This window comes from Strix aluco, chromosome 5 (assembly GCF_031877795.1).
Source record: "Strix aluco isolate bStrAlu1 chromosome 5, bStrAlu1.hap1, whole genome shotgun sequence".
NCBI lineage: Eukaryota > Metazoa > Chordata > Aves > Strigiformes > Strigidae > Strix > Strix aluco.
The window spans coordinates 44412691-44425487 of NC_133935.1; the positions used below are offsets into that span (position 1 = coordinate 44412691).

A 12797-nucleotide genomic window follows, 5' to 3' on the forward strand; every position below is an offset into this window, starting at 1 on the left:
AGAGGATGAACCAGCAGTTCTTCTTCCATGGTGGTGGCAATTAGCAGTACCTTCACTGAGCTTAGTTATTTTTCTGTTTAGGCCTACCATGAAGCACCATCTTTTAAGCATCTCAAGCTCATCCTTTTCAACAACCTGTCTGGTACTGACACCAAAATTTGGGTAGGTACCTCTCTTGGCTTTAGGCAGCTGAACTGTGATGTAGGTCAAGGGAAGCCTTCCCTCTAGTGAGCTGGTAGGAGCTATACAAAGCACCAGCCAGCCACAAGTCATCTGTGGAATAAATTAAGGGAGCCTGAGTGCAAACTATCAGAGGAAAGGGCTTCCCCTTTCCCTCCTGAGAAAAGGATGGGGCTACAGAAGAATGACAAATGAACACTGAAATTAAATATTATCACTATGCTTTATGACTCTGTAATGAAATTCATGTTCAGAACGTCTAAGAGGAGTAATTGCATTCCGCTACAGTCAAAATACGCCTTACTGTGGGAGACCTAGGAGTTCGGGACAGCTAAGTTACTGGAGTGACTCGAGCACGGTCCACAGTGCCTCTGAAGGGAGCATAATTTTGGTAGTGGACTCTTCAAGCCAGCAGAGAAAGGTATAATAAGATCCAATGGCTGCAAGAAACTAGACAAATTCTAACTTAGAAATAGGCATATACTTTAGTAGTAAGACTGAAACAGCTGGAATACCTTCTCAGTGTTTGTGATGAACTCTCTGTTACAGAGGGTTAAGATTCTTTCTCCCTCAAAAGACCTCAAATAGAAATTAAATCTGGGTAGGTTTATGCTTGAGGCTAGACAGGGAATTGCAAGGGTTCCTTTTGGCTGCACAATGTATGAATTAAGGAATATCAGAAGAGCAGAAATGCTAGCAAAAAGCCAACAGATGTCTATTTCTTTTTGATTACTGAGTTCAACATCACTGCGTACAGGGTTTTGAAGGTGGAAAACAGGCAAATCTGGACTCCTTCAACATTTGCTGATACTTGAGAAAAGCTCACCTACCTCATTACTTTTGCTGAGGCTGCCTGCTGAATGCACAACTGTTTTAACATGAAACTGATGTTTTAGGTATAGCTAATATATAGCAAGAAAGTTCAGTAGTCAAGGAGACAGTGGTAGAGCGTTAAGACATGGAAATGAGATGAGATGCTGTTAAAATATAATTTGAGTAACTAGAGTGAGCTGGGAGGCTAAACAGTCCAGTAATACACTGTTATTAAGGGGATTAAAATTGAAGAATTCTATTAAAATAAATGCAGTCGACATAAGCCAAACCTTCACTGACCTGTGCTTGTACATGGACAATATACACAGATTTGATGACTGTTCATATGCCCATAAGGAACTGTACACAAATGACTCATATAGCGATGCAGATATATTCCTATCTCGACAAACATTCCATATTTTGGAGAAAAATATTTTTAACCTAGAATTCAAGTGTATGTGAATGCTCGGGGTCTACATGGACGTTCACTTTAAATGATTTGCTTCTATTGACTTTCTAGATTTTCTATCTTCACGCTAGTATTAGAGCAAAATCTGACCCTAGATAACTCATGGTCATGGGACACGGCCCCGAAGCTATGTTTCTGTGGTTTCTTTTTCATGCCCTGATCAGCTGCTTCTGTTTCTCTGTCTGGGCATTTGAGTTAGGCTCAGTCAAATTCCAGTTGTTGAGTAGGAAAGATCCAAGTGGTACCACATTGCCACTGTAGTGCAGAACTGTCAGTGGCAGAGGTCTGAAATGGGGCACAGAAGGGGGCATAACATGTGATACAACATTCTCATTTCTTTTCATACGAGGGTAAAATTTTCATGCTAATCCAAATACAAATTGAATGTCACCTAATAAAAATCATGTTTCTTCTTTTCTGTTTTCAGGGGAAAGTATTAAATAAGTTTACTCATCACATAAACTTTCAACTCAGAGCCAGGTGTACAGCTCAAGTAAGTGGATGGGCCATTAGAGAGTTTAACTGAGTTTATCCTCATTAGATTGTACATCTACTTCCTATTTCCTGAAGTATCCTGGTCTTAACTAGTTCTCCCTTCTTTTCATCCTTTCGTGTTTCATATATGAGCCCCTCCACCACTGCATTATCTTCAGTTACACTTTCCCATATCCCACGACACTATCCCTAACTCCCTCAATTCTCCAGTAATCTATTTGCTTGCAATCTACACAGACAACCTGATACCTAAGCACAGACTTTCTTGCAACTTCATGAATAAATCTCAGAAAAAGACAGATTCTTTTTCACCAAATAACAGAAGCTGAACTGCTTGGAGTCAATTATTGGAAGAAGGGAGGATAATCAAAAGAAAGCAGAACCTTTGGGAAATGCCACTCTCCAGTGATTTTTCTGAGATAAGGTTTAGTACTAATGGAAACATCTCTTCTCTCTACTTGCAACATAACCTCAGTACTGGCACCATTACTCATGCTGAGTAATACTTTAATATGTAAATAGTCTCGCTGAATAAGTGAGACTAGTAAGGATGACAGAACTGATATTACAGCCCAGCAATGATAAATTGTCTGTTAAGTGCATAGCCTGAGCATAAAGGGCAGAATTGTTTTGACCAAGTAGAAATGTCTACATCTGACACCAATGAAAATAAATAAGCATTTCTCTTTATGTACTCCGGATACTTATCTCGTTCCAGAGTAAATATCTGTCTTTGGTAAATAAATTGGCCCCAAAATATTTATTTCTCTCCACTGATACAAGACAGCCTATTCGCTTTCATGCCAACAGTTACACTGAAGAAATTTCAAGTTTGAAGAGGTGGACATCACTCTGTTTTTTCCTTCAGTTTTATTCCTTTCAAGTAAACAGGGATTTAGATCCACATTACATGCACAGGTATCTGTGGATGGACCTTACCCGTCTATCTGGAAGAAGAGATGTCGCATCCAGAGCACTATGGATGTCCCTCTGCCAAAGGGGACAGAATGGCTGCGTGTCCCTTGCTTAATAATTCACGTTAAGCAATGTGTGGGATTAAATAAAATTCTGCTATTTATTCCCTCATTAACGGTCTAGCCATGAATGCTAAAAAGATGTAAAATTAATAACTAATTGTGCATTGTAGATTTTACAACAATGTCTCAAGGGAGGCTAGCTGAACAGCTTCTAGAGCCCTGGGGGACCAGCTGACAGATTTTGTTTTCCTGAATTTTGCAGTAAGACGCCAATACATTATTTAAAAGGTAATTGAAATGGTATGTAATATCAGGTAAAGACTTCTGGAATAATTTGGACCATGAGACATATGTATATACAATTAGAACCCTCTTAAAATAATGACTAGTTCATCATCATCATGTTGTAGACAAGATGCACTTCATTATTAGAGCTTTTACAAAAGCAAACTTTACAGCTGAAAAAAATACTACAACTAGAAGAAAATTGTTGCTGATGAGAATATCTGAGGAAATGGTGGAACTTGAGAATGACTGCTTGTCAGTGGATTTTAAGATGAAAAATTTGTTACAGGGATCAGTAGTTAATGAAATCATTTTCTACCTAGGTAGGACAGAATTCAGCACACAAATTTCCTACTGTATGGATTGTCAGCAGAAAAGTGTCAACAATGTACCCAGTTTGGGATGGTTTTACTACAATGGTTTCTTCTGAACGCAAACAGAAGAATGGTGCCCATCTCTGTTAAGTGTTTTTTAAGACTTTTGTAATCTAATCAAAATATGAAAAGAAAGCACCTAGAAAGTTGACAAATTTGAAAAATGCTACAGGGATAACACTGCAATTGATTGTGTGCAATTACAGTCCTGAGTCTGCGTGGGGGGGGGAGCCTAACGGTTTAAAGAAAAAAATCCCACACAGCTCTGTGCAGTGGGATCAGAGAAAACCCTCTACAAGCCTCGAGTAAGCCTAACATGATTAATAGGAAAAAATTTGAGCCAGAACAAACTCGTCAGAGATTGGGTTGAATAAAGTTTCATATGACAAAACACTGTAATAAGATGTTCTCAACTAAAATGTAGAAACCGAGAAGAAATACTGTGCCAGAAATGCCTCCAGCTGTATTTTTGTCTTCAAAATGTGCGGGATAACTGGGTGTTAATTAGCACATATTTTTCCCCATCAAAAGATAATTTCTGCCAAAACCATGCCAAAGCACACATCACTGATGTTTAGAGCAAAGGTGTCAGCAGACAGTAGTTTCCATTCCAGGAAGCAGAAAGAATTCCTGAAGAGCTAGGAAATTGATCCAAGAAGTAAAGAAAATCAGGTTTGGAAATGCAGCCTTATAAATGGCTCTGAAACGCAGTTAGGACATAGGTGACTTGCAGTGTGGATTGTTAGTTCCAGGCTAAAGAGCCATAATCACTCTCATCCTGCAACATCGCAGCGGGGTGGAAAGCTGAGGAAAGGCCAAGCCAGAGCCTTAGACCAAAGCTGAAGCAGTGCTAGATTCAATATTGCACCCTTAACGTGTTCCTATTCTGTGCAAAAACCCTTCAGACGAAGCTTTTTTGGCTTACAGGAGTGGGCAGCGGGGAGAACAGCAATTGTATACAGCAAACAACTTTATTTTCTATAGAGACTGTGCCAGGGATGAAGGCTGACAGCATCAACAATACCTGCATGCTTCCTTCTGCCTTCGGAGAGCAAACAGCAGTGGTTGCCAGAGCTGTGCTATGGAAAGCAGCAGGGCTCTAAGAGCAGAGCAAAATGGGACAAACTTTCCTGGGAGTTCCCACAGATTTGCTGATTTTTCCCAAGGATCACGGGACATGCTCCCTCCCTGGGCATATAAATCCTTCTCTTGCGAGCGAGGAATGATTCACATGATGCCTGTGGCATCCAGGCCATGGATAATTTGCCCTGAATTTTTTTCTTCTGTTTATTCATGCATGGATGAGAGGGGATAATTAAAGTCTCTGAAATAATGAGTTTAGAGTGATATTGTGCCTGGATTGTCTAAACTAGTATTTTTCAGATGAATGGAAAGCTTCAAATGGGAAGGAAAGCCAGAGGGGGAAAATGTGTTATCTGGGGAAGAAACAATATAAGGTACAATTACTAAGAAGGAGTACAAGTGCTATGGTACGTTATAGATTGCATAAAAGTTATAGTTTAGATTCATTGACACAAGCTGTTGGGCCTTCCACCTCCCTCCACAAATGAGCAAATTAAAGTTGGAACATTATTTTTAAGGAGCAGCTGATGTCTCAAGGGAAATATTGGAAAACATTCTCATTAGAAACAATTCTCTTGGCATAAAATATAGGGTTTGTGGGTTTTTTCTTACCACAGTTCCCTGAAAACAGGATTGCTGATTTTTTTTTAAAAAAGTTTATTTCCTACATAATGTCCAGTTATCAGCTAATGTTCATACTTAGCAACTTTGGACCTCATCATAGTTTCCATAACCCCACTGGGCTGTGGATTACCTGATGTTATGGGCCAAATCTTTAGCTGTAGCCTGTACTTGATCAATACACAAGGGAAAGGTGGGTAGCAAAAGTATTTGCTGTAGATTCCTGCATAGCATCTACGCTTCACCCCAGCAAAACACTTTTTAAAATCACTTTAATAAGCAGGCTGAGGACTGAGCAGTGTGCCTGGGAGATTCTCCCAACACCACCCAGTAGCATACTGGCCATGAATGGAGTTGAGAAATTGCAAGCAGCTCAGATGGGCTGCCAGAATGGCCCCGATAGTTGAAAACAGTTTAGTTAAAAAGACTCATATTACACTTGCCAACATCTATCTATGCTCCATGGGTGGACTGCTCCAGATCCAGTGTACGCACACACACAGAGAGTACACTGTCCATCAGTCCCTTTCTTGCTCATATTGTATCTCCTAGGGTAACAAGTTAGATGACTTTGGATTACATATTTCCATCAGCATCTTTAAAAGAAAATGCTGTAAGACTGGGTAATTTATAAATGAAAACATTTGTTACTTCTTGTTCAATAATATTAGACAGATTCTCATAGGAATAAGCGAGTCCAATGATTCATTTATAGTGGGGAAGAAGGGGTTGGTATTTATTGTTAAGAACTAATGATTGCCTGCCTATAATAAAAAAAGTCAAATGGAGAGTGTTGCAAAGCAGTCTCAAAATAACAGCTCTTCACTGTTGTGCAGTTAGGTGAACAAGCTGCTACTGAAATGCAGAATTCAGAGAACTAGGGAGCCTTGGGAAGAAGGAGGTGCTGTAAAACCAACAGTGAGCCAACAATTTCCTCACCCGAGAATCCCAAACTGAGGTTGCTGAACACGTATTGTCGACAGTGGAAACAGAAATCTTCACAGTGACCTAAGGGCTATTCAGCCAGCACTTGAGTCTGCAATTCTACCCACAGCGCTTCCAACTTGAACATAACAACAAATGTTACAGCGCCAGATGGGGAAAGTAGCAGAAAACTGAAAAAAAGCGCCAAAACTCTTATTTAAAGACAGCACAAATTAGTGCTTATGAGCTTATGACTAAGTTTCCTGCCAGAGCAAGGGCAGCTGATCTGTCTATCCTGCATCCAAGCAGTTCATTTCAGCAAAGTTACACACTGGCAAAACAAACAGTTTTATAAAGCACAGCAAATGTGGGTTGAACCAACAGGAAAATGCACCTTGAGTTTTGGCTGTGGATAAACACAGAATACTCTCGTGGAAAAGCAAAGCAACTTAACCAGGCACTCCATAAATGTGATTACATGGAAACTATAAGCATCAAAGCAGTAAACCTTGCTCCCCTGTATTTGCACCAAAAGGGGAGGAACTGACTGTTCAAGAAGCTTAAATGCAGTTATGAGGGGAAAAGATAGCATGGCATTTTAAAACTTTAACATACTGGAGAAGGGTACCTGAAAACTTAGATAACAAGGAAATAAGAAAGCATATTGTAATATGTTATGTTTGTACACAAATAGAAAGAATACAATAGCAACTAAGATGAGGGAGGCATTAACATCAAATGGTGGAAAGGTATTAACTGGGGCTGCTGATACAGGCAGACTCTCCAGTGCAGGAATTCAGACAGAAACCAAAGCAAACTGGCAATACTTCAGGCAGCAAATTCCAGCAGACTGCTGAGTTTATGTAACGTCTTTTGATGATACAGAGAAAAAAATTAATTAAATTTATATTTATTAAATTGTTGGTACTGAAAATACCAGAAGATAATACATAGAGGCTTAGAGAGATTCAAAATATTGTCCTGAAGTGAACTGGGGAGTGGGGAATACACACTGACTGAGGAATGACAGGCAGAAGAGCAGAGGGAGAACAAGCTCATAATATAGAAACCCCCAAACAACCCAAGGTTAAAGAGCAGACTATGTGGGATGTTTTAGCAGAAAACAACAGGAGCTGGGTACACAATGATGTATCACACTAGACTGTTGGTGACTACCTTGAAGTCCTCCAGATCTGAGCTGGCTATCTAACAAGGCCATACAGAAGAGGTTATCAATATTTGCAGAGGGGGGCAGAACTGCCCTACCCCACTCTGGGGCACATGCTGCCAAGTGGAGGCCATAATTCAAAAATCAGGCTGAAAAAGCGAGCACATAAGGAGCATCAGGTGCTAAAGGTGGGGGTTTGGAAGGGCCAGACACCTGGGTGGAGAGCTGCCTCAACACACCTCGAAAAAGTGTGATGGAGAGGAATTACACTTCACCTTTTCAAGACTCCAGTGTTTTCCTACAGCTGTGCCAGCTTAGGGTTTTTTGGGTTTATCTATTTGGTTTTACAAAATAAAGCAATTAAAATACTGGCTTTTTCTCGCCAACCCTCTTTTGCTGATAGCCAAGAGGTTAAACTACTAATTGCTGATTTAGGAAATGTTCTTCAGACCTCTCCCTTGGCTGAAGGGATCTGAACCTACATTTCCATCCCTCAAGAAAGTGAGACAAGGTTATAAAATATGAGAAGCAGGTTCTCAGTTTGCTGAGAAGAACGTTCTATTTTTTGTGCTCCTTTCAGTTACTCAGTGGAGAGAAGGTTGGTGCCAGGTCTCCTTTCTTTGAGTGCCATTGCCCACCTTGCCTGTGTGATCATCTTTCAGCCTCTGCTCCTGTGGATATTTACGGCATATAGCTATTGGCCTGCATCCTGGATGATGATGGAAAGGCACCTAGTTTAGGAATTCCAGTGGGTGATACTGATGGGTGGTGGTGTGACTATCAAGATTTTAGGGGACTTGACTGAAAGAAACCCAGGAGGATTTACAAATTTGGTTAGTCAAGAATTTCTACTTGCATGGTGATGTTTCCCTGTGCTTCCAGGCTTAAATAGCTGGGATGACTGTCCTGATGAAAATTACCACACAGAGATAAGGGCGAGGACAGACACCCAAAAATAACTTGGAAGAAAGCAAAAAAAAAAGGGTATCTCTTTCACATAGTGAAAGGCTGTGCTTGTAGAAGGAACTGACTGAAAGGAAGTAATGACTGACTGAAAGGAAGTAATGCCAATCAGAAAGACTATTTTGCCAGGGCCAAGCACTGAGACACCTTTACTCAGGACAAACGTTATGGAGACTGCAGTGCGGTAGGGAGTAAGCTTCCACATCAATTTTCTTTCTCTGAACACAGTTGACACATATTTTTCCCTTCATAAAGTGCTGACTGATAACAAACGTATTTCTCTTTTGGTTACTCCCCCCCGCCCCAACCCCCCCTCATTCCAAAAACCCAAACCTGGCAGCTGTGAGACAAAATAAGTCCTAATCTCAAACTGCGCTGAGGACAGATAGGAGTTTCAGTATTACTGGGTAGTATAGAAAACCACACCAGAGTGAGTGGCAGTATTCATTCAAAGGAATTACTCAACCCTGAAACACAGAGCAACTTTATTAAAACCAAAATCTGGTCTAACTAGTGTATTAGCAATTTATTGCAGCAAGAATATACATTTTGTGCTACAGACTCTTCATGTCAATGTTGCCACAGTAACGTTTTATAGCGACTGCACATCAGCATGCTACTAGTGTGTTGTGATTGTCTTTACATGGAAAAAAGCTAATACACCCTGCTTAAGGGCACTCTGCATCCTCTCCCACAGAGGGTTAGAATCAAGACACTCAAAAGAAGATAAAGGTTGCCTCACATCAAAACCACTGAACTATCGTATTGTTTACATGTAAGAGTTTTTTTCAAATGCAGAAAACCCAGTTATGACTGTGTATTCCATACTCTCGCAGTCCAAGATAATGTTAGGTGAGTTGGGAGGAGAAGCAGAGGATAGCAAAAATAGAAAAGCAAAGCAGCAGAATGTTTTATCTACATACGATAGAAAGGGTAGGAAATGCCCAATTACCCCAACTCATATAAATGAGTCACCAGAAAAATACAAACCAATATATTGCAAAATAATTCTGATTTTAATAAAAACTTACTGCTTCTACTTTATAAACTGCTTTTCTCATTCAGGTAAGCTTACAGTCTTAGACAATGTGAAAAAGACATGTTTTTTGCTTCAGATGATTAAACTAGAAATAGCACTGAGAGCTAATACTGCAGGAATGCTGTAGTACAAAAGGAATAAAAAAATTGTCTTACAACATCAGTGACTACAAATAAAGCAGCCTGATTCAAACTTCACAGCTGAGAAATCAACCCTAGTCATGCTTTATCAAGGTCTTTCTCCCCCTCCTCCTGCTTCCCAACACATCCAGTGTCTGCTAAGCATGATTTTGGAAAAGAATTTTGGATATTCATATAGGCTATTTGTGGCACTTAATTTTAGTGTGATTCAGCGGATCAAAGTCTTTACTGCCTCAACACATACACCACTAATCTCATATATGAAATCTAAAGCAACCTATGGTACAGTTGTTTATTTGTGCCTGTTTGGACACAGAAGCCACATGAAACCTTTCCCTACTCTCTGCTCAGAGCGAAGGCTATGGACAAGCCCAGCTGATGAGCTTCCTGCTGGTGAGGAGAAGACTTCTGGAATACTGCAAGGCAAGAACTGCATCTGCTCAGGGAGTGGAAGGGGCCATTGTGGATGGTGTTTCCCAGTATTGCTGGGAAGACTGGCTTTGTTCTGGATTAAATTTAACCACAGTAAGGAAAAGAAGATCAAAAGCAGATTTTCTTGGGATGGGCAACATCTTCATCTCAATCTTGGCACGAGAAGTTACAACGTAGGCTAAATTTATAAGAAGTTTCAACTGAGTTCAGCTAAGTTATATCTGTTTTCCAAAAGTGACAGCTGAGTGAAAACCTATTTTGCAGTATCACAAAAAAATTAGTTTTGAAAAGCCTGAAGGTCAGATTTTTAACTCAGGTACTTGCAGAAGAAGGGCTGAGAAGCTGCATGCCTGCTGACATTCCTGTCAATTCCACATAATGAGAAGCAGTGACCTGAAACTTAAGGCAAATTTTTACTTAGACAAGAGTAACGTCAAGATTATGCCCACTGAAGAGTTATGGAAGTGCTGAAGTCCTTGGCAGAACAAACAATTTACCTTGTTTGTTTACCTCAGACAAGTTACAAAAAAGAGTAAGACCAGGAGGTATTTAAGGGTGAACATTCAAGGTAGACTAAAGAACAAGTGTTCAAGGCCAACAGCATCTGCAGTAAGAACATTCTGCTGCTGAGAACATTAGTCCTGCCCTAAAAGGATAGAAAACTTGACAAATGGCGTCATTAGGTGAAAGATGGAAGTTTTTTTGATAACACGACCAATAGCTCATGCCCCAATGTACCCAAATTCTTCTATAAATAGTCCCAGCCATTTAATGACACAAATGGATATTTGACTGACACGTTCACCACTTACTGTACAGCACTTTAGCTTAAAAGGCAGTCAAACGCGACATAACCTATCAGAAATCCAAAGGTACATGATAGCTTTCAGCTTGGATACCTGCTACAAATTTATACAGCAGATATCCAATTTGGCACAAAAGTGGTGGAGCAATCTGATCTTGTGCTTCACTGACAAACCAGATTGAATCTGAGCAGCTCAGCATATATCTGCGTGCTACTCCATTGAAACAAGATCTTGATGTAGTCTAGTCAAGGCATCATGATCTGTAATAAAATCAAATAACCCAGGAATCCAAAAAGCACGTATGAATTTCAGAAACTCTTTGGCTCTTCAGAATTGAAAGTAGGAATATTTGAAAAGACAAGCCTAAGCGTTTGTGGTTAGATGAGGAGGAGGAGGAAGAAGATGGCAGGAGTGAAACTGATAAGTGTTTTTATTTGGAATCAATAGATCGAAACTGTAGTAAAGGAAAGGTGGATGACAATGCTTCCAAGCCAAGGCAGTACTTGTTGTGTATAATAGAGAATATAAATAATTTCAGTGAAACTAAGTCAAAAAGCAATTCTCTTTTCAAGCAATGTTCACCAAATTTAGAATAGTTTTTCAAAGGTATTAAGTATTTGGAGTTGTAGATGTGTCCATTTTCAAAGACACCTAACTCCTGTTAAAAATCACTGGTAAGAACGTGAAGCAATCAATTCACCTGGAGTCCCAGGCTTCAGCTTTCCTCTGGAATCTCTTATTGAACATTTTTCTGCATTAGTCTGTACCTAGGTGACAACAGGCCTCTGTTTTCTGACTGTGGAGAATGAAAGTCAAGACAGTCACTCAACAGCAATAAGAATTTAAATTATTTATGTTTAATGTACATGCCAATAATGGCAATCAACAAGCAATAATATAAAATTTGTGGATTTCAGAAAGATAAAAGATTCTCCTGTCAGAAACGAAGCACAAATGTTAAAAGGAATGACCTAAGGAGAACTGAGATTTTAATTAAAATAAAACCAGATTTAGCAAAAAATAAACTTGCCTTTCTGATACCGTCAGGAGAGAGAGAGAATTGGAGAGAGAGAGAGGGAGCGCCTCCGGTTAGCTTGCCATTAGCACAAAGGAAAACAATTGCAGGGCTTAGGGAGGATTTAGCTTTAACAAATGCTTATCACTAAGTCATGTCACTCCACACTATTGTTCTGTATTTGGAATGAAATTAATTTCCAACTGCACATTAACCTTTTAGAGACCCTGCTTGGTGAAGGAATTTAATCCTTTGGATTTTGGTATGTCACCAGCAAAGGCCATTTCTAGATTTGGTGAGTTTGACAGCCTATTACCTGAAGAACACTTTATTAAAAGGAAAAAAAGAATATAGAAAATTGGTTTCCTTCCATAATGGACAGCAGATATTTCACTGAGAAGTTGAATGTGTTAAGTCAAATAGGTAAGAAAAACAAAATAAAAGGGGAAATCCTCATTTTTTTTCAGTTCTCATAACACATTATTCTTCTGTGCTATAGTTAATCCACTGGTACTGCAACAGCATGCTTTCAAGCCATACACTAGTATAATAAAAACTTTATTGTGATGGAGTAGGTGTTTTCCAAACTTATTGAAAAATATGTTTTCTGATGTGATCAGGAAAGACCATTCAGCTGGGTAATGGGAAACAATTTGTAGCCCTACCATAAAGTAAGACAAAAGCAGTGATTTAGAGAGTAGTGAAAGCAGGAATTTCAGCACATGGGGGGAAGCCCATTTCTGGTCTTTATTAGTCTTAGTGCAACAACTGTCTTTATTGGTCTCTGCAGGACTCTTTCCCCGCTGCATTCCAGGAGCTGAGAGGAGCCCTCTGGAAGTCAGACAAAATCTGCCGGTGCTACCATATTAGGAATCAAACCGAGTAGCAAAAGCTCCTGGCTGAGTGGAGATAAATCAACAGGGAATGCGTTCGCCTTCCAGCCAATGAGTAAAGCAAAGTGATTGAGAAAACAAAATAAATAAAAATTAAAAAACAAATCCTAAGCAGTA

At 39.7% G+C, this 12797-nt stretch overlaps 1 protein-coding gene across 7 annotated transcripts in view; it reads right to left on the reverse strand.

Annotated features, from left to right (window-relative positions):
- Nucleotides 1-12797, reverse strand: part of SYT1 (synaptotagmin 1) — a 364737-nt gene that overhangs the window by 8879 nt on the left and 343061 nt on the right. The window lies entirely within an intron of this gene.